At 43.4% G+C, this 25,110-nt stretch overlaps 1 long non-coding RNA gene across 3 annotated transcripts in view; it reads right to left on the bottom strand.

Annotated features, from left to right (window-relative positions):
- The window catches only part of LOC309845919, a 36,897-nt gene extending 13,727 nt beyond the window's left edge, over positions 1-23,170 (bottom strand). For 2 of the 3 annotated variants that reach the window (XR_014301599.1, XR_014301600.1), the window contains exons 1-6: positions 23,083-23,170; positions 13,172-13,290; positions 12,436-12,617; positions 12,055-12,167; positions 8,126-8,179; positions 7,629-7,710 (exon numbers count right to left, since the gene is read on the bottom strand). This is a non-coding gene — a long non-coding RNA (uncharacterized lncRNA). Of the gene's footprint in view, positions 1-679; positions 7,531-7,628; positions 7,711-8,125; positions 8,180-12,054; positions 12,168-12,435; positions 12,618-13,171; positions 13,291-23,082 lie in introns of those variants that run through there. The other variant, XR_014301601.1, reaches the window with a different exon arrangement.
- Positions 23,171-25,110: the final 1,940 nt, after the last annotated feature.

The following is a 25,110-nucleotide window of genomic DNA, read 5'->3' on the forward strand; positions in this document are numbered from 1 at the left end:
ACGTACGGCGGGTCTGTGAAGTTTAAATGAGATAATCTAGTTGAAGTGCTTGGCAGAATCCTGAGTTTGGGGACAGTGTTTAATAAATAGAGCTGTTAGGATTATAAAACAGAGCAACAGAGTCCCAGTGGAGAGCTAATTTGCCTAGAGCCACAGAGCTGGTTAGTGACAAAGCAGAGATCGGAGCCTGGACCATCCTGTCCCGTGTCCTTTTGTTATAAATGAACCATAGCTTAATTAGGTTTTAAAACATGGGTGATAAGCACGTCAGCTCAAAGAGAGACTAAGAACTAGCTATTCTGCTATCCACAATCTACCAATGTAGCTTTTCCAGGAAGCAGACACATCACAAGTATCTATGCAGAAAACATAAATAAATCAAATTCCTTCAGAACGTTCTGGTCTTCCTCCTACGTGTGGGACTGCCTTACAGTGGAACCCCTTCTAACATGGCTCATTTGTGATTTGAGTGACCAAATCCCCTTAGACAGGTATAAGAAGGCACTGGCTTACAAAACGCTTGGTTCTTACTGTGGCTAAGGCCGTAGGGAGGCCCCTGTGTAGACAGTTCTGGCAGGACAGAAAAGGATGTGGAGATTAAAGAACTAAAGTAAAGCCTGCAATTATCTTTGAGACTAGCTTGTGCCTGGTTTTATATACACTCTTTAGCTATTTTGAGTCACTCGGGACTTATCACTCCGGGCTTAATTCAGAAAGCATTCTTCTGGTCACGTGTTGTTGCCATGGGACCAGAAGACCTACAACCAGTCACCATAATGTACTTGGTTAATAAGGGCAGGACCTATCGCAACGCATTAAAACGGAATGAACTTGGCCAATCAAGACTTAAATAACAACGCAACTTGGAGCAAGATTAGCTTACTTAACATGACTCGCCAGCCTTTTCTCTGCTCGGATCACCTCTGCGAGATTGCTGGCTGTTCTCCGCCTTTTAAAGGCATTTTACATCAACCCCAGTCAATTCCAGCGAGGACAATTTGACCCAAAATCTTTACTGGGTTCTGGAGGCACCATTTTCTTGACTTTTCCTGGAATAAAAGTAGAGCCTCCCTGGGTTTAGAAAGTGCTTTTCTGGTTAATGAGGACTGCACAGCTTTATTCCTAATTACGGTAGTCCCTTTTATGGTGTCATGCTTCTAGAAGAGATTGGAAAGTTTGCATCCTTAAATGCCAAGCCAGCAAAACAGTTGTAGCATATATTAAAATCTGAGTAGCTATAACTCTATTTAAATCCTTAAGACTAGTGGAGCGACTGCCACACAAACTATCTACAGACTCCTCGAGTCACACGGGAGGACATTTCAGTCCAGGGTCTCGGCTGAGACTGAGCTGACAGAGCTGGGGTTGAGAACATGGATATGAGAGATTCTAGGAGACGCCTTTCTCAGTGCGAAATCTATTTGTCCTTTTCCTTTCTTAAAGAGTAAGGTGACATTTCTCTGCCTCTCTGTTGAGCATGAAGAGTTTAAAGCTGACCCGTTTAGAGGGCCTGGCTTCGTCTGTCTGGGTTTTAGCCGAGGTGTATGGTGTAGAAATGGGTGTTCCCAGCAACAGACACTGTGCTGATTTTTTGGTCCCTTTCGGGGAGGTTCTGCACTCGTGGCTTCTAGTTGGTTCCTCTTTGTTTTGATTTCGTCTGTGACTTCACCCTTAAAACCAGAGGGAGTTTGGTAGTCGCTTTTCTCTTTTAGAAAAGACGGTGGGTCTAACGTGTCCCATCATCAATGATGACAAAAGACAGAAGGTCATGATAATCCCCCCTCCTGACTTGGGTCAACTTCCCTGAGGATTCAGGTGAAGCTTTCTTTTAGGAAGAGGCCAGCATGGTAGGACAGTCAGTTCCCAGCACTGCCAGGCATGTTTCTTTTGCCTGTCAGCTTCCACAACAGGTCTCTCTGGGAACCATGACAGACAGACCAAGCTCAGAGCATGGGGTGCAAGGCAGGGCTTGCTATGTGTTACTTGCTGTTCCCTTTTCCTCCAAGATGACCATATGAAACACTTAAGAACCCACTTCAGGAAAACAAAATTGCAATAGAAACTTCAAGAATTAAGGTAACCAGAGAGCATGATCTTCTGTGGTAAGGAACTGGGAGAAAATTGGAGAAATTTCTAAATCTGACATTTCTTTCCTGTCATTAACCTTAGACCTTTTAGACAAGAGGCAGCAAGACCAGCCTACATAAGGAATATATAATCAAGTACAAGATTAACATCTGCCGACTTACCACCAGGGGACAATATCAGGCTATAATTACTGTTCAGATGCTCCTTATAAAATACTGGGCTAGGCGATACCAGATCCAAAAAGGGGTATGCGACAGTTTCTTCCAAGAGCATCCAAAGAAGGGACATAGTTGTGGGGAAAGAATATTGGTCTTTGACTCCAAGTCTTATCTTGTTACCTATGAGCCGAAGGAATATCTTTGAACCCGGGTTTTGTTTACTTCTTAACTGTCAGTGAGGCAAGAGAAATTCTGACGTGCTCTCAGGACTACCAAGAGGAGTGCTCCTCAAATGACCAAGCACCCGAGGATCTCGTTAAATTGTAGTCTGGTTCAGTAGGTTTGGGGTGGAGCCTGGGATTCTGCATTTCTAGCAACTTCCAGGAGACGTAGACGCTGCTGGTCATGGGCCACACTTTGAGAAGCCAAAATTTAGAGGACTAGAGGAGATACACAAGTCAAAGGACTCATAAACTGCTAGGTACAAGTGAGTAACATGGAACAGCAGCAGTGGACACATACTCCACTGGGAAATGCTCTCCAGTGAAAAATATTACTGACCCTCATGCCTTTCCATTCTGTACTGTTCTTTTCAGTGCTTCTAACAACACCTATATGAAGAATTAACTTTTCTAGTGTGGTTAGGATGGAGCCTGAGGGAGTTCAACATGCTTGGCACAACACGAATGCGGAGGAAAGAAAAGGCGAGCTCAAAGGAAGGAGGAAGGAAGGGAGAAACTAGAGAAATATGTTGTGTTTATGGGGGCTTAAGTGGGTAGGAGAAGAATCAATGAAACAAGATGGGATTGGGAGGGAGGCAAACCATAAGTGACTCTTAATCTCACAAAACAAACTGAGGGTTGCTGGGGGGAGGGGCGTTGGGAGAAGGGGGGGGTGGGGTTATGGACATTGGGGAGGGTATGTGCTTTGGTGAGTGCTGTGAAGTGTGTAAACCTGGCGATTCACAGACCTGTACCCCTGGGGATAAAAATACATGTTTATAAAAAAATTAAAAATTAAAAAAAAAAAAAAAGAAATATGTTGTGTTTGAGGGATGGGGTGGTTGTCTAATCTTGGAGATAAGGAGGCGTCCCAGAAAGAAGGGAGGCAGACCGTTGGCATTTTGCTTCCAAATTTAATGATGGCAGTGAGTGAAGACAGATTAGTCAAAGGTCCTTTATTGACGATGCGGAAATTTAGGGAGGCTACTGTGAATAAACACAACTTGATTAATTTCCAGAAATTACTTGTGATGTCTCATCTGTCCCTATGACTGTATCTAAGCAATATAATCATAGGCCCCTGACAGAGAGAGGAAAATATGGAGACATTCTTTTTGTCAAAACAACAACAACAACAACAACAAAAACCCCAAAAATCATTACTTTTAGAGCGGAGCCCAGACCATGGAACAGCATTTACTGAGCACTTGCTGTATGCAGAACAGGATTCCAGGCAGCAGGCCTATTTCCATGGAAGGTGCTCCAAATCACAGCTCAGGCCAACGGGGGCAGCTAAGAGCAGAGCGGCTTTGCCTTCTCTTCATTTTGGGCAAGATGCCTTTACTTCTTAAGTTTTAAAAAGACGTCACAGGTAATTCAGAGTTCCTTTCTACTAATATTCGAACTAACGGGAAAAAAAGGCGAGCATTTAGAAGTAAGGCTCCCTAGAAACTCTTACTTGAAGGACACCTCCCAAGGCCACCCCAGCTCAGATTGCACCCCTGTCCTACCCTGCTGGACCCCTGCCCTCTCCTGCTCTGTTTCTCCCCGGCACTTAACACATCTCAGATGCCTGAGTGATTTTGGTCTTATTTTGTTACCATGTGTTATCATGTGTCTTCGCCACTAAGACACAATCTCACTGAGGGCAGGGACTTTTGTCTGCTTTGTCCGCTACTGAATCCCAGCAAGTTCAATGACTTCGGAACATAGCACGTGCTCAGCAAACATTGGTTAAGGGAATAAAGAAATTGTGAGGATTTGTTGTAGATAAATGCTTAGCAGTGTTCTCCGAAAGAACTTGAGAGATGAGGCTGTATGCTTTCAAACTTGTGGAAGGCACTTCTGGATTTCTGAAAAGCACACCTAACACCTCCTTATTTCATTCTTTTTTTTCTTTTTTTCTTTTTTTCCCTTTCTGCTTCCAGCTAAAGATGCTACCCACTATAACGCATTGCCCAAGATTTAGTGAATGTTTATGGAACAGTGAATATGGAGAGGGCACCACTTTCTCCTGCATCCTTCTAAAAGAAAGGTACTCATAAAGCCTTCCGAAGGGCTCTGGAATTAGCTGCCCAAATGCTCCCTAGAATACAGAAATCACTTCTGAGTCCCCAAGGAAATTCTTTCTCCTTGTGTTGTTGGCTAGAGAGCCCCGGAAACAGAACTAGGGAAGATGTCTGATCTTTTTGGAGGTGCTCAATAAGAAAGCCTTGGATGGATTTCAGTCGGACTCCCATAAGCTTTCTGGATCAAGCAGGGACCCACAGCATCTCTTGAGACAGGAGGGTGGTAGGAAATGCCAGTCCCTAACTTGAGGTCCCCTAGGGCTGTGGCAGTTTGAATGCCCATCAAACCCCAGCTGAAACAGTGTTTCCTTCCCTTAGAGCCCTTATCTGGGGATGCCTTGGAGCTGTGGACCTTCAGTCTGGAAGCTACTAAGGCGACTGCATTTACTGTCTTAACCCTTTCAAGGAAGCACTGACGGTATCTAGCAGAGCAGGGGGTTGCGGTGACCTGACTTTAGAAGGGATTTAGTGAGCGCTGAGCCCCAGCCTGTGAATCCTATTTTCAGTCTTCATGCAGTTTTAAGATTTAGCCCAATTTCCAGACCATCCCCTACCCAGGCTTGAAAATGGCTTTATTTCACACTTTGCGGCAGGAGGTAAGTGGGTTTCTATGTGAAAGTGATGGTGCCAAAGACATTTACGAACATTAAAAAATGTCTGAACATGGCTTCAAGCCACTCAGCCTATTTCTCATCCCGCGCCGTGCCTTGTGAAGCGTATGCAAGTTCAGAGCTCTCTTTGAAATCAGTGGCAGTTATGAGCTTGGAGCAACTCTGTGGGGCACTGAGCAATATAATAAATGAGCCCCTTTGAAGACCGACCATTGTAGTTGGGCTCTTTTTGTGCTATCCTACACTGATTTCTCAGCGATGTTCTGCGGTGGTGGGAGTGGCCCGCCAGCACACGCCCTTTGGTTCCCCACCTCGGGCCTGAATGGGGGAGGGAGGCCAGAGAAGTCAGTCCTCTGATTTCCTTAAAGAAATGACCCTGATCTTTTGCTACCCTTTGATAGCAACAGGTGGGATAAACCATCCCACACCCACATCCCTTGATTTGAAACAAACCCCAAAACAGCTGCCTTTTATCTGCATGTGCTTTACTGGTCTATGCAGCAAAAAACCAGCAGCAGCAACGGTAAGAGAAACAAAAAACAAACAGAAAGCTATTACCTGCCAGGAGGTAACGCAGATGTATTTGTGTATCCGGGGGTCTACAGATCATTCATTTAGTTGAAAGCAAAGAACACAATCTGGGATATTTTTCATGTTTCTCTGATGACATTACAGGCCAAGTTGATATTCGAATACTGAGATGATGTTTCTTGAATATTCTTAAAAGGAAACGAGAGCTTTTTTGTTTTGACTTTTGACTAAATACTCTTCAATGACTGGTATGTATATTTCGAGTCATGAAGCTGGGTAACACACCTGTGTTCAGGGCGCTTTAAATGTGTTTGAGAGAAGCCTCGATTGTTTGGTCCAATTTTTCAAGTGCAAGTTTGAATGGCAACTTGAAAGCCACCTCTCCGCACTAGAGGCGGATTAGCTAATTTCTGCAGAGCATCATCTTCATTCCGCGCAACCACATTGAGATCACTCATGTTAACCCTACTCGGCCCACAGGAGAACCGAAGCCACGGGGCTTCGGTGACAAAGAGTTCCTAGTGACAGAGCCTGCAGCCAAAGCCAGGCCCTCTGATGGCCAGATCCAGCCCTCATGCCACCATGACCCTGTAGCTGCTTCTCCAACGACAACAACCCATCCGTCTCTGCCATAAAATTAGCGCGCGGTTCATTCTCCACGAGAAGCTTGTGAGCGCTTGAGTTAGGATTAAGTCCCTGTAGGAGCCAGTCGAGAATGATGGTAAGAAAAGTACGTATCAGAAATAGGAAAGATCAGAAACAGACTTCAAGGAAACTTGCATTTCTAGATACAAGTGTGGGCTAAGAAAGTTCCAGGTCCTTTTGACCATCTTTGAAACTCTTCCCAAAGCAAGAACAAAGATAGGCAGATGCGTCTTTGTCGCTGTTGATTGGTTATAAGGCCTTTTTTAGTTTACTTTTTTAAAAATTCTGCCTCATTCTAGAACGACGCTAGGTGCACAGCAGATAACAACTAAGCGAGGCACAGGAAAAGAACAAAAGGACACAGAGGACAAGGGGAGATGGAGAAGAGAAGGGAGTTGAGGGAAATTGGAGGGGGAGGTGAACCATGGGAGACTGTGGACTCTGAAAAGCAACCTGAGGGTTTTGAACGGGTAGGGGGGTAGGAGGTTGGGGGAGCCTGGTGGTGGGTATTAGGGAGGGCATGTGTTGCATGGAGCACTGGGTGTGGTGCATAAACAATGAATTCTGTTACATTGAAAAGAAATAAATTTTTAAAAAAAAGAACAAAAGGAAAACAACAGTATTAATTGGTGACCAGAAATGACTTAAAACATGCTCCCTACCGCATGCCACAATGAGGATGAAGGCAAGAGAATAAACACAAGACCCACAAGGGGCACTGGTGAGATCATATTTGTCACAAGAACAGTAACAGCAAATGCGTACAGTGGACTTACAATTTGCCGGATGATAGGACCAAGCACTTGGACATTGACCGTGCCATTTAATTCTTACTTCAGCCTTCCGAAGTAGGCAGGATGACTTTGGTTATTTTGCAGATGAGAAAACTGAGTCCCAGAGAAGTTAAGAGCCTCCAGGTCAGCCAGCTATGAGGTGCCAGATGCTGGATTGGAACCCAAGCATTGTGGGTTCAAGACCATGCACCCTACACCCGACGGACACACTGGGGTTGCTACTGAAAAACCAAAGGAACGCCTATTTCTAAGGGAAAGGGCTCTCTGTGCCCTCACGAGTGGAACATGCGTGGTTCAGAGGTGAGTGGCTTCCTCCACATCCTCCATGATGCTAACAATGCCAACAGGCCAATGGGTGTTTCCTGCGGGGTCCCCTCGACGCAGGCCGAGGCTCCATGCCGAAACGTAAGTCACTGAAAGTGAGTACAAGAAGTACAAGAAGCCAAAATGATATGGTTCAAGTATTTGGTTTGGATGGTTTACCTTGATCTTGAGATATAATCTAAAGTACCTGGAGAGATGGATGGACTTCATGTCCTTCAAGCAGTGCCCTACGGAGCCTCCTTAGCCGTAAACATCCCTCGAGCACGGCTCTGCCAGAGGAAACAGAAACATCACGGCCACAGAGAATGGAGACCATAAATCTGGAGGGAAACTAATCTCAGCTGAGCCTTCGCTGCTACTCCACAGTCGTATTACCCGGGCTTCTCTGGGTTCCCTCAGCTGCTGTTCCGAAACCTTCCTCACTCTTCACAGCCTTCAGTCTTTTCTCTCGGAATGACCTCATTTCTAAGTTCGGGACCCGCAGCCATCAAAATGGCTCCTTTCATTTTCCCACCCATTCGCCCACGGGCCCATCCGCATCAGTACCCGTTCTTTCCCCGTCCTCACCTCTAGCAACAGATGCTTTTCCCATCAGAGGGCACGGCATCTGCCCACTGGACAATGGACATCAGTCCACCTTGCCTCCTTTGAAAATGTGCTTTATCAATAACATCCTTTTCTTACCTTTGATGTTCTGTTGGCTGTTCCGCTCAGCAGACCAATAGGCTCATCCCTCACCTTAAAAAAAAAAAAACAATTTAAATAACCAATTTTTTTTTTTAGCACCTTCATGTCTTTTTCTTTGATAGCGATTCCTTTGCAAAAGGCAAGCGAGATTTCCTCACTCTCACTCCACGTCACTCATGGGCGCTTTGATCCTTTCCAACCCGGCTCTAGGCCTGTCGCTGCCCTGAGACAGCCCAGCTTCACTTCCTCACCCAATGGAAGAAGATTTTTTTTTTAAAGATTTTATTTATTTATTTGACAGAGAGAGAAATCACTAGTAGGCAGAGAGGCAGGCAGAGAGAAGAGGAGCAGGCTCCCCGCTGAGCAGAGAGCCCGATGCGGGGCTCGATCCCAGGACCCTGGGACCATGACCTGAGCCGAAGGCAGAGGCTCAACCCACTGAGCCACCCAGGCGCCCCAGGAGAAGCATTTTTCATTCTCATCTTATACGACTTGTCCTGCTGACTCTTCTCTCATCTTGCAGTTCTGGCTTTGCCTTTCACGACATTTCCCTCTCTCTTCTGGTTGACGTCTGCACTGGTCACTCCTTGTCTGTGCCTTGACTGGGTTCTATTTCTCTCCGCTCTCCTTAGATGTCAGTGTTTTCTCTCCCATTTTATTCACCTTTGGGGGATCTTGTTTCCAGGGAGGTTTAACATCTGAATCTCTATCCGGAGCCCCTGTGTCACTGTTTTCTAAATCGTTCCACCTGGGTATTTCACAGGCACTACAAACTCAGTATGTCCAGAATCGAGCGTGCTCATCTCTGCCTCTTTACTACGCAAAACTGGCTCTCCCTCCTATACTCTTTGTATTAGTGAACGTTAGACCCTTGGCCCAGTTTCCCAAGCCAACGTTCTTGGAGCCTTGGACCACATTTTCACGTTCCAAGCAACAAACCCTATTTATTCTCATTCACCTCTCACGTCTAAGGGGGCCACCTTTCGACTTGATTTAGGTCCACTAACTCCCTCAAGTACTGCCATATAATCCCTGACATTTCTCGCCAGGAATTTTCATTTCCACCCCTCGTCCCCTTCACTGGAGGCCTAGAGTTCAAATACAAACATGTGATTCTGTTACGGCCTTGCTTAAAATTGATCCTTAGCATCTCAGGACTCCTAGTGCACGATTTGAAATCTTTTGTCTGCCTGGAAACACCTATTCATATTTTTCCTTCCTCTGGGAAGTTTTCCAGAACAGACTGCAATGTGTTCTCCTAACGTGTCAGTCAACTTTGTGGATCAACCAATTTTGTAAATCTCATTGTATTTACTTGTTGGCAAGTCTGCGTCTCCACTTGCCTAAACACCCTGACAGTAGGACCTCGCTTTCTCCACTTTGTATCCGTAGCACGTGGCCTACTGGTAGGCACTCAGTAAACATTAAGACAATGGAGGAAATGCAGACATTTCCAGAAAGTGTATAATTGCAATGAGTGAAAAAATTTTGCCTGGGGAATCTCTTACCCTAACAAGAGACCAATATTCAATTACTTCTTTATAATAACTCACTCTCCCTCTTATGGGGAATATACATCCAGAAAATATTGTATATCAAGTAATCCAAAACCATTAAGGTTAATCAGCAAAGCAGAACTAAGGGATGCGTTGTAGCTCCTAGTTGTTTTGAACAAGCATGTTGGACAATGGCACCCATTTATCCGACCTGGATAACCTGGGGTGAATCTCCTACCCTTCTTCTCTCATCCTCTGTGTCCTGTTTGACCCTGAGATTGGAATTCCAGGGAAAACCAACCCCTACACTAATCTGGCACTTTAGGGTCATGTCAGCGGTACCCCAATGGAGACACAGCTCTCCTGGCATTCGGCACTTCTGGAAATGCACAATTAACACACACAGAGATTTACTGGCTGATATCTTCATCTTTATCCCATTTCCTTTACATTGATTTAGTGGTGGGTAAAGCTAGGCCAAGAGCATGATTTATCCGCCTGACCTTCAGCCTGGCCTGGAGCCTCATTACAATCTGTATTTTCGTGGTAGGCCTATATTTTGATCATTAAGTTAATTTCCTTGTTGTTCTTTTTTTTCCCTGAGCCCCCGAACGAAAAGTCAAATTATGCCTCTTGGGTCAAAAGAGAATCGAGAGACAGAGAGAGGGGGGTATAAGTGAGTCACGGGACTAAAAGATGCAAGTTCACGAGCAAGGGAAAAGCGGATGTTCAATGACTCCATGTGAGAACTCCTTGTGGCAACCGGTGCTTATGGGTCAAGACTAAAACACTCTTTTACATCTAAAAAAGAGGCTCACATTTCTGGCTAGTTAGGGTTGTGAAGTATCAGCATAACTGGGAAGGTTAAACAAGGTGTGCCTTTTTTGTCTGCTGTGCAAGGTAGTTATGAGAATTAAATGTGGTTAGCAATTTGCCAACTGTAAAGTTCTCCACTCCTGTGTAGAGTTACCAGAGCGGCCACTTCCTAGCTCCTCTGGATTTTGGGGTCACTCATCTCCGCATCGCTATGGGGGAGCTTTCATCTGTTGAGTTCCAGGGAGCACTGGCCTTGATCAGTAGCCCAGCTTTTGCCCCCCTCAGTGAGAATACCAACTACACCACCTGCAGAGTACGTTATTTGCTTTAAAGGCCACAGATCTTTTTCTTATTTTAAAAAATGCAAAAGACTTTCTGTTTTTGAAACAATAAGTGGCACTGACATCTCTCAAGATTGAAAGCACTATTGTCTCATTGTAAGCACCCCCTTATTATGAGGCGAGGATGTTGTTGGCAGGAATGAATAATTAGGTAACTCTTCGCGGGCACATTTTCTTCGGGTCCCAAGAGGAGCGGTACAATTGTAACATCTCCTTGGATTATTTCACAAACATATGGCAAACGAAGCACCTGAGCCAGATGTACAAGCATATTATACTAGGTCTGTTTTAACTTAAAACTGTGAAATACATCAGATGGTGGAGTTATTTTCGTCGTGAACATCCATCATGGAAATAGTATAGAAGTATCTTTTCTTTATTGTCCATTTCACTTGGGCTGGAAATAATCAAGAGCAGAATAGCTTGGAACTCATCACCTGTAGTAGAAGATTCCAGATAAAGTTCAGGACCTAATGAAGTGCCTGGTCTGGATTTCCATGGGTCCCAGATGCCTCCACATAGTTTATTAATGCCTAGTTCCAATATTCACCGCCGGCAGGTCTGGAATCTCAACGAAACAATGATTATTTTCAATTCTCTTTCCCTCATCTTGTGTTCTCACTCCTCTGGAGATGCATATAGGTAATTTAATACAGAATTTTTTTAATAATGAGGATGTAGTCTCTACTGATTCAGTAGGGAGTTCCTGGGGTATTTTTTTTTTTAGCCTATTTTGTTATTATGACATTGGTTGTTTATTTTACTAAAGACTTATCATCTGGTACTGGCTTTTTGGAATCACAGTCATCTAAGCAGAAACGTCCATCCCATTTGCTGGTGGGAACACCCCATTTCAGAATGACTGGGATAATTTTTAATCCGAGTTACTTAAATTTCAGAATTAGAAGGTGTCGATGCCACTGAACTCCCAAGTGTACCATGTTGTGTGTGTTCCGTCTGATAAGAAAATAAAGAACACACAGGTGTGGGCAACTGTATTTCCCCTTAGATACATACATGCAAATTCCATTCACATTAATGAGTGCCTCTGCATGTGTACTGAAAAGGATGTGGACCTAAAGTTAGGATGGAATCTATTACCTTCTCCAGTTTAAAAAAAAGAAAGAAAGAAAGAAAGAAAGAGAGAAAGAAAGAAAGAAATAAAGAATAGACTTTCATCACACTCGGGAGCTTTTTCTGATAAAGAGAAACACAGAGTGTTGAGCGTCTGTAAACAATATGGCGGCTCTGGCACCAGGGAAAAGGTACTTACTTTTTATAGCTACTGTGGCATAGAGCTGAGATCTTGGAGTTGAATGACTATGGCTGGCAAATGTTGAAGCTGACAAGAGAGGTCCACTGAGTCTAGGCTATTCTGCCTTTGTGCTGCATCAAAATAAGGAAGCGAAGTATTTATGAACTTAATTCTGATTTTCAATTTTTCCCCCCATTGAAACGGCAATTCTCTGCACGAGAGGATGTATAGATGTGCAGCTCGGATGTGTTCCTAGCCAACGTGATATTCCATAAATGTGGTGCACCTGTGTTTTCTTGGTCACCCTGCTGTCACCGGGGTGCCTTAAAGCGCTCTCTGCAAAATAACTGAGTACTGGAAGGGGGAAGGGCTGGAGTGTGAGGGAAGCGGGAGGATCACCTTTTTAAAAACATTTCTTCTCAGGGCGCCTGGGTGACTCAGTGGGTTGGGCCTCTGCCTTCGGCTCAGGTCATGCTCTCGGGGTCCTGGGATCCAGCCCTGTGTCCAGCTCTCTGCTCCGCGGGGAGCCTACTTCCCCCTCTCTCTCTGCTCGTCTCTCTGCCTGCTTGTGATCTCTCTCTCTGTGTCAAATAAATAAATAAAATCTTAAAAAAAAAATTCTTCTCATTTGGAAAGCCTTGGAATGTAGATTTAAATTCAGGTTAAGGGTATAAGGTGTATCCCAGAGATGTTGACAAATCCCCATGTGGGACTATAGGAGCCCACGATGCTCTCGTAACGTACCGACCTACCAGGGATGTCACTGTGTTTAGGATACGCACTTCTAATACTGCATACCTGCTAAGGTTAGGGCTTTCGGGGCCTGTAGTCTCGGGCAGACAACCACCCCCAACTGTACATCACACAGGGGACCCCTCTGTAAAGCTGCTAAGCCAGCATCTCCTGGTGACCAATGGGGACACAAGCATAGGAATGACCTCCACCCAGCAAGCCCAGCCCTCCCCCATGAGACTGAGAAATGGACTTTGAGGAGCAGGGCGAAACCACAACAAGCGGGACAAAATGGCCGCCAATGAAGGCAGACACCCAAACAGAAACAGCAATTCTGGGCACCCACCGTTTTTTTCCCCCTGAAGATTTAAACTTCGGACAGTCAAAGCAATCATGTTCTGACCTTAAATGGCCGAGGCCGGGTGGCCACTGGTTGTTCAAAGACTCAGTTCCTCGGCCCTGGTGGTGGCGGCCACGGCAGCAGCCGCAGAAAGTGGAGTTCAGTCCTCTTGGCATCAGATTCTAGAAAGGGGAGGGCCGGGAGGGAGGGAGTCTATTGGCCTAAAAGCTGAAACATCTGCTGGGGTTATTAACAGCTTTTTGGCTGAGTTCAGCAGCGGGGCACCTTGTGGTGGATAGATCCTTCTCTCAGCAATTCAAAACAATGCAGTTAAAGCAAATTTCTCATTTTCAGAGCACAGCTTAATGAGGCATACAGTATTTTAAAAATAGTCACACTTAAAACGGTCACTAGCAGTCACTGCAATCAGTGGTTACCTTCGCCGCTCCATCGAGCTGTTCACTTGGTCGGGATGATTGCATAACACGGATTTTTCCAAAGACCGCTGTAGCTCACGGTTAACTCGCTTTGGAGGAATTTTACATTATTTATGAGGTTTATGCAGATTACCCTACGATGTAAATATTGGCAAACTTGATCAAAACCACTTAGAGATTTTGTGGCTCTCTCCTTTCCCAAAAGTGTGCATTAAACCATTTCAGGCCCAGAGGTCCAGTTCCAGGAAAGGTTCTAGAGGCTGGATTTAGAAGATGAAGCAACAACTGATTCAACTGGCCGTGGGATGACGGCCTGGGCTGGGAAGAACATTGGTTGGAAGTCAGGGGCCGAGGGTTCTAGTCCTTGGACTAAGTGGCCGGGTGAGACCTTGTGTGTGTTTGTGTGTGTGTGTGGGGGGGGGGTCACTCAATCTTTCTGCCTCAACTTCTTCGAGGAACATGAGCAGGCCTTGTGAGGGATACGCCCTCTCGTCTTTCTATCCAGCTCTGTTATCCTGGGAACTGTGGAGCTCAAATGCAGTGTTAAAGAGCTCTTCTCGTGAGATCCACGCCTGTGACCAAGCTGAGTCTGGTTTGCATCAACCCATGACAGTCTGCGTATATCTGGGTGCCGGCATCAGACGAACGGTAAAATCAAAGAGCTGTGCCAGCCACTTCAAGAGAGTGTACCATATGCTGTAGCAGACGTGGGCAAAGTACAACCAGCCCAGCTGGATTTCCTAGCCGGTTAGTTTATCTGGCCAGACAACAGCATCCAGCTCAAGAAAGGGTCACACGTCGCTTTGTATCCTACTGATCCGGCAGGCTAACTCTGGCAGCAGGAAGGCGGTGACGAGGGAGAGAAAAGGCTGACCTGGGATGGGCCACCATCTATGACGGGGCTGAGTCACCCCCAGTTCCCACCCTTGCTTCTCTCATCACCAGCCCCCATGCCCAGGGCCTGGTAGGGAAGGAGCAAGCAGATGGCCAGGTCGCTGTTTCCCCAGGTAAAATCGTAACCTGACCACAAATTGCAGGGGGAAATAAATCATGGGAGGCCGGCTCCCCTGCTTCCTGCATTCTGACCCAGGATCCTCCAGGCACAAAGACAGTGCTTACGTCTATTCAGAAATGATGCTGGTTGGTTCTAAGATACACACTGGTAGGCAAGGGTCTCATGAATGTGGGGGCACTTCTAACCTGTATAAGCAACAAGTTTCTATCATGAGGCTTAGGGTACAGGGTCTAAGTCACCTTGATTTGGCTTGTCCCTTACCTCAGTCAGTGCTCAAGTCTCACGCACACCTGCTGGGAGCGGCACACAAGTCAAGTTAGTAAGAATGAAACTGAAGCCTTTCCACGCTGCCCAGAAGGGTTCATATGGTGTGGTCCTTTATTCCCGAAGGAACTTAAAGGAAAACCTTCAGAAGGCTCAGGATATCTGAGTCCTACAGCTCAAGGACAGGCATATCCTCACGTTCCTTGATACAGAACCCATTTCGGTGGTCTCAGGCTTGACTCTCACATGGGACAGTGCACCCATCAAAGGCAAACTCCTACCTCTGCAAAGATGCAGGATATTTGGGAGATGCTTCTGACGGCAGTTCGGCGCCCTTGTTACCACTGAAAATCTAGCTGATGTCGCAACCTTGTTCCCCAGAAACACCAGCCAGCCTGCTGCTCTGAGGTTTCCTTGTTGTCCCAGGAGGCTGGCCACTGTTGAATGACCAACATGCCGAGCCCCGTTTACCCAGTTCAAAGCAGTGGGCTGAAAGCCTCAATCTTGGGAGAGGGCAATCTCAGGTCAGGCCACCAGCCCCTCCCTTGGCTTTGTGGCACAGGTTCCCACCATGTTCCCATGTTATATGGACACTGTCACCTTGTGCAACAATGAGGGAGCCACCAGAGGGTCTGATGGGAGGGAATGCCAGCTCAGGAAGTCTTCCGTAAGTACAGCATATCCCTCATGAGCTTCCATGGAAAGTCGTACCTGAACTTTTCTTCTATGGAGAGACAGACGAGATGGGGAAGGAAGATCTGGCCTTTGTTGCAAAGATAGTGACCAAGGTTCCTGCATAAATGGGATGTCCAGTTCCTAAGTCCAGTGCGACTGAACTCAGGGCTGTAGACTCACAGAAGGCCCACCTAACACATGCTACCCATTCAACACTTCCTTACTGAAGCCTGGGGACTCAAGCTGGAGACTGTCTGTGGTTCTGCTCCCATGGGTCACTGAAAGGGTAGCCACAGAAAGCAACAGTATGGCCTGAAGCTGGCCTTCCACAGACTCATAAAGAGAACCCTAAAATAAGGCTGATGGGAAATAAATATCAATGTGTCACTCTGCTCCCCAACATATCAACAAATCTATGTCAGAAGCAAGAACAGACATGCCCTCCCATCCCATGTCACCCAGAGCATGGATGCTGATTTGCTGGAAATATGCATGTGTGAGTTTTAAACACAACATCACCTATCAAGTCAGGGCATGCATGAGACCCAATAGCAAATATTTTTTGTATTACTGAATAAAAAGTGATAGCATCCTACTTAAACTCTGCCATACTTACACATAATTCTAATTCAGACTCAAAGGGCATGTGTAGTATTTAGTACAATCATGCAGAAAACAGAAAACCTACGGGCCATCTTTACTTTGGCCAATAAGCTATTAGTTAATTTTGAGGAAGTCCAACAGGTATATAATAATCTTTTTTCCAAAGTAGAGTAAGATGAAGCATTGTTACCATTTACTGTTAAATAATGTAAGGCCATCATACTTTTTCAGAGTGAGTATGAAGATCTGAGGGACAACCTAATACCTTAACAATTGCTAGAATTTTTCTTCTATAATCTGAAATCAATCAATCAATCATTCAACAGCTATTTCTTAAGGCTGACACATAGATGAAAGATGGAGGAGATAATGCAATCTCGATATTCCACAGCAAAGTAACCATACTCTCAGAGCAATCCAAGGGACGGTAGGGGTCATCGCTCTAATCTGACTGTTAAGTGGGGAGACAGGCTTACAGAGGTTTAGCCCTTGTCCAAGGCTCCAACAGTGAAGTTTCTTTACAACATATTCTGTTACTCATCATAGTTTTAATGAGAAAACCAGACTCCCTTACAAGATATGTTCTCAAAGATAGAGTAAATACTCTAAGATAGGACTCTAATCACATTATCTCTTTCATATCCTCCCCCAAATACCCTTCTTTTAGAGAGGAATGCCTACTCTTTGATCCAAAAGGAATAGGACATTTTTTTCTTAAAAACTTTCAGTGGAAAGTCAGTGTTGATAGTCAACACTAATCTTTATCAATTCACCAATGGATAAATAAATATTTTGCTGTACTGAAATACATAAGGATATAAAGTAGCACCAACTGTAAGTATTCTGGGGATGGAATACCAATACTGTTGAGTACTCTTTATGTTCCAGATACCTGCTAAGAGCTTTGAAAAGTATGTGATTTATCTTAATTATAATAATCTTGTAATTAGGTACTTTTTTTTTTTTTTAATAGATGAAGACACTGGGATCCAAAGAGGGGAAGAAAGCTGCCTAATGTTACATCATTACTATGTGGTAGAGAGATGCTTTAATATTAGGCTACCCTGTCTTGACCTCTTTGTTGACCTGTATGTAAAACACATATGCCGAAGGATATATGTTCAAGAGATCATACATAGTAAGTGATGGGCTCTAGACATAATAAGTGACAGGAGAATTCAGAGAAGAAATCACTGCAAATATTCCTTGAGTGAATCAGTGATGAATCCTGCCAGGTTAGAGTGCTTGGCTACCATGTTCCATTGAGAAAGTAGAGGAGCCAAGTCTTAAGGAATGGGTAGGTTTCGATCAGCAAACATGGTAGGGAAAAACACTTCTACTTTGGGGACATGGATCCTAGCAGAGAAAGCATAGTAAAGAATCATGTGTAGATTGTCTTGGCTAGAAAGGAAGGTCGCCTTTGGGAAGTCATGAAATGAAGCTAGAAAGGAAGCCAAGGTTCGGACTCTAAAATAAATTCAGTGTCGAGGTAAAGGGTTTGGGTGTGATGCTTTGGATAAGAGCAGACTGTAAAAAGTTCCTTGAAGCTAGATTAGGGAACCAGAGAAAGGAGAGTATTTCAGATTTTCCTATGACAGTCCAGCCATGAGGTAGCAATGGTAGTGATACAATGAAAACAGACTTAAAAGGAATTTATGGGGTAAAATAAGCACTGTTCTAAGGGGATAAGGGATTGATTGCAAACCCATGTAGATATCATTCCCTTTAGGGACCTGCTATAATAAAGAAGATTCATCTGTTGACTACTCAGTTATTGAATGCCTACTAGGTTGAATGTCTACTACTTGATGCTACAGCCCTACTCTGTGCTGCTAAGGGATTTACATTCTAATGGATGCTCTGGGGACTGTGGCTTAGGCTGATAGGAAAGGGCAGACTCATGATGGGGATTGCTTTTGTTAGAAGACAGTGAGTGGGACGGGAGATTAAGGCAACCCAATGTAGAACAACAGTAAAGACGAATGTCTTAGTGGGGAGACCAGTGTTAGAAGGAGAAATTAGCAAGCCCTACAGAAGTAACCAGGTATCAGATCATTTCCAAATTACAAACTACTGCCTTTGCATTCCCCATGAACACACCCCTTCAGCCTTTTTATCCTTCAACCTATACCATGCCCTGGATCCACGGTTCTTTAGTGCTCTTTTGGTGTCACTAAAATTTTGCCTATCAAGGAAACAAGATTTGAATAATTTTATTCGTTTGCAACACAGGAAGATATCTGACTATGTCTGATTGCTTTGGGAGTGCTATGAAATATTTTTATTCCATGAAATTCTTTAGGGCAGTGCTTCTCACAACTTAATGTGCACACAAATCACCTGAGAATCATGTGAAAATGCAGCTTGATTCTGTATATCTGGGATGAAGCCAGAAATGCTGCGTTTCTAAGCTCCCAGGTACTACTGCTCCCGGTGGTCCTCAGAGTTAACTCTGAAGCCTTGGTATCATGATGTTATTATATCTCACACTGCCCTCTGTCAATGAGGATACTGAAAACAACTGTTTGTATCTTGGAGGTGTGAAACTATTAAGACAAAGACAATAAAAAGAGGAAATTAAACTATGAGAAAAAAAGGCATGTACAAATTTTGCTATGTAGACAAGAGTATGGATCAATGACCAAAGAGAAGGGCATTATTATGGGGAAAGACCTCCAGACTGGGTGGTCCAAGGAAATCTCACAGAAAGGGCTGCTTTTGAATGGGTCAGGATTATAGTAGGCAAAGAAAGAGAGAACAAGAATTGGGGTCATAAAATAACATCAGTGGCATATTATTTTGATTATTGTAGATTTGTAACACATTTTGACATGGATGGGTCCTCTCATTTACCTCTCAATTTTTTTGTTTGTTGTTTTGTTTTGATTTTATGGAACGATAGATCGTCATTAAGTTTCAAGAAAAATATACTGATATTGTTTTGGATTTCATCAAGTTTAAGGACTATTTGATAAGGCATTGACATTTCTTTAATATTGTCTTCCTGTTGCTATGTTTCTCCATTTATTACAGTCTTCATGCTCCTCAATAAATTTTCCAGTTTTCTGGGAACAGTATCTTTTTTTAAGGTAGATTTTTTTCTTAGGTATTATATGTATGTTTTAGTTACTCTTATTAATGATTTGGTAACTTTTACTTTGGAAACATTCTCTTAAGTTAAGAACTATCTTTTCTTTTCTAATAAAATTATAGTTTATTTCCTTATTAAATTTCTAATCAGTTATTGCAGATACATAGGAAAAACTTCTGAATTTGTATACATAATAGGCATGTTCTTTTCACATATAAGTTTATTAACTTTATTCTTTTCAAATGAGTCTTCTGAGTTTTTTACATAAATAATAACATCTCAAAATCACGATAATAATGTTATCATTTGTACTCCATTTATCTTTTGTACCTTATTGCATAAGCCAGGACTTCAAAAATGTTTAATTAGAATGTCTAATTATGTGAATACCTTTGTTTTCTATTTTGTGTTGTCTTTTGTGATTTTTATATCCAGATCAATATTACTGAGTCATTCTTATTTATCTTCTTTATCAAAACAAATTTAATACTTGTGTTTAATTTTAATTAACAATAATAATCCCAGATTACCATGAGTCCTTAAGGACTCCGCCTTTCAAGTCTTGAGTTCTAGTTTTGCTTCCTTTCTTGAATTTTTCAAAACAAACACCTGAGTGGCATTTTAATTTTAGTCTTCAGATTGCTGAGATTTTTACACACATAGAAAAAATGGTTTAGGTTCAAACTATTGGGTTACAATTTCTTCTTATAAAAAATATCTTTAAACAGTCGCTCTTTACATAGTTTTAGGTTAAGCCTGAGTTTGTTTTGTGTAAGATAATAATTTTCTCCCCTGACTGAATGTCAGAGAAATTCGTTGCCAGTTCTCTCTGGTCTCAAACCAAAAGATGTCCAGAAAGGGACACATTAGCTCAGCTGGGGTTAGAACCTCAGGCCTTGGGCACTTCTACGAAGCTGGGGGTGGTGACACATTGCATTATCCAGGCAGCTCCTGCTTTTCCAATGCATGTTTGAATGGAGGCACGTTTCTAGAAACAGATGGGGAGTTGAAAGTCGGCCTGGTGGTGGGCAAGATAAACAGAAAAGACACAATCGGAGCTGTGCCTTGAGATATGATGAGTTTGCCAGGCCATGCAATGGTAGATGGGAACAATTCAATCAAAGAACCAACATGCAGCCAAAGCACAGAGGTGGAAGAGCGGGCAATTTCACAAAGGAAAACCACGGGGTGCGTGAAGGGGATAGCCGGAGCCGGCAGGTAAGATGGCGCCAGTTGGAGCAACACCCAAAGAAAAATGGGTGCTATTCTGAAGGTAATTGCCATTCAAACCAATGAGGGGTCATCAAAGTAAGAAAGCTCGGACTTCCTATGCTGACTCCTGTTCAGACTTACTCTTCTGGTGGTCAGCATGGGATCTGAGGGTGGGCCACTTGGGAGCCTAGGGAGGCCTAGAGGAAGATCTGCAATTGGAAATGCAAACAGATCGGGGACAAATGAAACACATGTTCGGGGGTTTGAACAGACAAGCATGTAAGGGAGGGAGAGGCAGAGAGAGAGATGGAGGAGCCAGGAAGACTGTTGTTTTTTTTTTTCCAGAGTGTACAGAAGCCATTCCGGAAAGAGCTATAAACAGGGGTCTGGAGGTTGGGAGAATGTTCTGAGATGGTGAAAAAGAACTGGGCATGTGGAAGTGGGAGGCACTGCAGTAACTCAGAGAGAGATGACGAAATGTAGAGCAAGAGCTAAAAGTTGAGGCCAAACACCATGAAGAGACTGGATGGGTCAAGGACTGAAATACGCTCTCGGATTTGCAAATGCAGAAGTAAGTCGCCTCAGTTTGAGGAGTTCCCATTCAGTTGTGGAATAGAAACGAAGTAAATAGAAACAGTAGTTACAAGAGAAATTAGGAAGGAGGCTGTGTGATCTTCTAGAAGCTGGAGGTAAAGGGAAAAGAGAAGTATGAGGTAGTTGAGGTAGAGGCTAAGAATTTTTGTTTAATTGATGTTTAAGGTTGAAACTGAGGAAGCAAGTCCCCAAATTAAGTTTGGCTTATCCTGGATCTTCAAGTTATTTCTGGTTTCAGTTCCTTGACTGAGCCACAGGATCTGCCTACCTTTCTGCTAATTTATCGTTTCTTCCATTATCTTCCAAATATTTTTTTTTTCCTCCAGAAGACTGTTCAATTGTATTTTATTACCTTCCATCTTAATGATCTTACTTGATAGAGAAAACCATAATTTCGCTGAAAACAGCAATCTAGAAGTAGAAGGCATCTTGGATCATTTTCTCTAAACGACTCTGCCCAACTGTAATCCCCTTTTAGCATCCTTGACATATATCTAGTGAAAATAAATTGCTACTTCAGAAGGAAGCTAATCAGTTAGGTTGGACATACCATACTTAACAGCATGTCCGTGTTAGCTCAGCTGGGATGTATTTAGCGTAATATTAGATGACTCCAATTCAAAATTGTTTACACAAAGATGAAAACAGAGTATTGCATCTAGTAAGTGTTGCAGTAGGCAAGTTTCACAGTTTGCAAAGTCAGTGTTTCAACATAATGTCAAAGACTCAGGATTTTTCTTTCTTTTCACTGGACTATATTCAGTGTATTGGCTTAGTGCTCCTCATTGTCACAAGATGGCTGCCATTCTCCCGAGCATCACATGCAATCACCACACATCTGGCAGAAGGAACAGGGCATATCCTGCTTGACTGTTTTTTATTAGTGAGGGGACCCTTTCCAAAAACCTTCAGAAGATGTCCACCTTAGTGTTACACACTGACAATAAGTGTGGGCAACAAGATACACCACTTGGGGTAGTATTCTAGTTCTACTTAAACACTTCCTTGAACAAGTAGTTTTTGTCTTTCTAGCTCTGAATTTCATCAGCAGCAAAACTTAGAGAGTCCTACAACCTACCTCATAGGGTTGGTGTAAGGATTAGCATCAATATGTATGTAAAGAATTGGGAAAAGTGTCTGGCATAGAGTGAGTGCTCCGGAAGTGTCCATTATCATGCATTCAACAAACCTAACTGAGCATTGGGTCCAGTTCTTAATCAGCCACTGACAAAGGGAAGAGGGTTACTGTAAGTGGCTTTGAAAACTCAATATTTGTCCTTGAAATGGGGGCTGAAATGGGGATTTGTATACGGATTATATGACTAAAAATCTGGACTCCGTTAACAGGAAAGGGAGAACTGATAGACAGCTCTCGGGGAGGCAACCAGCAGCACTGACTACACAATGCCCAACCTGCCCACTACTCTCATTCCATTCATTATCAGTTCGCCGACACTGGGGATATTGGGAGAAGAAGCTGGAGGCAAAGACGATATTATTCTTCACATACAGCCGACACAAACACGGTGGAGGTCAGAGGCACTGACACCCGCCCCTTACCCCCAGCCAAAAGTCCACGTGTAAATTCTGACTCCCCCCAAAATGACTAATAGCCTGTTATTGTCCAGAATTCCTAACGATAACATAAACAGTGGATGGACATGTATTTTGGGTGTTATATGTATTGTATACTGAATTCTAGCAATAAAGTAAGCTAGAGAAAATAAAATGTTACTAATAAAATTGTAAGGAAGAGAAAATCCACGAATAGTAGGGCATTTAGATATGAAACAAATCTGTGCATCGGTGGATCCCAGCGTACAAACCCAAATTGTTCAAGAGTCAACTGCCCCGGCAATAAGTCGCTAAGACTCATATTCTAAGTATATGCATGCTTGAATCCTACTACTAAGAGAAACCTGAAACTATAGTAAAAATACTGAACAATTAGTTACAATATCATCTCAAACATCAGTTTAGAAAAACTTCTATGTCTACGTCAATTTGCAAACATCTTTCCACCGACTTTTCTCCCTTAATTCTCACAACCACCAGGTGATAGACGAAGGGTGGGCTCTCTTACCCTTCACAGATGATACTGATGCTCTTGGAGCTCCAGTAGAAACTTGGATACAGAGTTAAGGAGTAGCAGATTTTCAACTCAAATTCAGATCACCCATTTCTGAGTAAGAAGTTTTTCTTCTCAATCGCAGTGGTTTTCCTGTAAAATAAAGACATTCTGAAATGTTTTCTTCGGCCGTCATTAGCAGGGGCTCGCTGCAATCTTATGGCCAAGAATCAAATACAATGTGCCAAGTATATGCCAGACTATGTAAGCACATGGCCAACTGTGCCATTCATTCCCAGAGAAGCGAACACACACGTTTACATGTCACTATTCTATGGAAGGGTTATCTGGAGTCTTTTGTTATTATGAACATTCTTTCTTCAAGGGCCCAGTGCTAATTGCTGACTCCTATTTTTTTTTTTTTTTCCTAAACCAAAACTGGCAATGGGCCATTTGGAAATGTGATTGCAGAGGATATTATTTATGAGAAACCTCTTCACAAAAAGAGCTGTTCATTTAAAAAAAAAAAAAGTTTCATCCCAGGGAGGCAAAATTTGGATAAATCTCCATTAAAAAGCATGTGAGATGGCCAGTTATGTATATTTCTTCTTTTTCAAGGAAATCGTCATATTTGATAGAATGGGACAGTTAGTCACCTTTAAAAAACTTTAATTACCCTTTTAATAGAAAGCATTTGACATGTTTTCTAAGAGTGCCATAATCATTGTTATCATGTTATCATGATATGCCCAAAGTTTCTGTCGAAGACTCCAGCTGGGACCCCTGCCCTCTGGACATCTGGTCACTCCCTCTGCACCCTATTTCTATGGCTCGTGAGGGTATACAGGCCTCCCTGTGATTTCTAGGTGTTTCTAGGACTTACTCTTTTGTGTTTTTCTTTGCATCTGTACTCCAACATCCTAGTAGGAGATTGAGGATCTGTTCTAAATGAAAGAGGTATGCAGCCACAATCTCTTCACTGTTTTATTATTTTTTTATTTTTATTTTTAAAGATTTTATTTATTTATATGATAGACAGAGTACAAATAGACAGAGGCAGGCAGAGAGAAGGGTAAGCAGGCTCCCTGAGAAGCAGAGAGCCTGATGCGGGCCTCCATCCCAGGACCCTGGGATCATGACCTGAGCTGAAGGCAGAGGCTTAACCCACTAAGCCACCCAGGCACCCCTCTTCACTGGTTTTAAAAAGAGACAAGCCACTCACTCAAATCATTTCATGAATTAAATAGCCTTGGTAGGGAAATGGAGGTTCGGGGGGTAGGGTTATACTGAGAATCATTTAGACTCTCCCTGCCATTTTAATTCCTATCTGGGAATAAATGGAATATTACTCTCCCTCCCTCCACTACACCAGCCATCCTCTCCCCAAGGTCTTATGATCTCCATGGTCAGGGTATTTTCTCTTACCATTCCCCTTCTAGGAGGAAATCCAGTGTGAAATCGTAGTGTCAAACAGTATTTTCCCATTTCTTTGTATTTTTAGTTCACCTGTCCAGTGTCTGCACCACAGTAAGTTTAAATAAAAGACATTATTACAAATTTACTTGTCCAGACTTTTCACTCTGTTCTTTTCGCAGGTGAGATCATAAATTGGACCAGAGGTTGACAACTGAAGCATGATGGCCAAATATGGCCACACATTTTTTTTTTAAGATTTTATTTATTTATTTGACAGAGATCACAAGTAAGCAGAGGCAGGCAGAGAGAGAGAGAGAGAGAGAGAGAGAGAGAGAAGGAAGCAGGCTCCCTGCTGAGCAGAGAGCCCGATGCAGGACTCGATCCCAAGACCCTGGAATCATGACCTGAGCCGAAGGCAGAGGCTTTAACCCACTGAACCATCCAGGCCCCCCAGGCCACACCTGTTGTTACCATTTTTTGTCTAAGGTTGGTTTCACACTCATGCTCCATGACAGTGGAGCTGAATGGTTGTGACAGAGACCATGTGGTCCCTTAAGCTGAAAAGATTAATTAACTGGCCCTTTGGAGAGAAACTTTGCCCTGATTTAGGCAATATTCTTGAAAATA

This window comes from Mustela nivalis, assembly GCF_964662115.1.
Source record: "Mustela nivalis genome assembly, chromosome: 13".
Lineage (NCBI taxonomy): Eukaryota > Metazoa > Chordata > Mammalia > Carnivora > Mustelidae > Mustela > Mustela nivalis.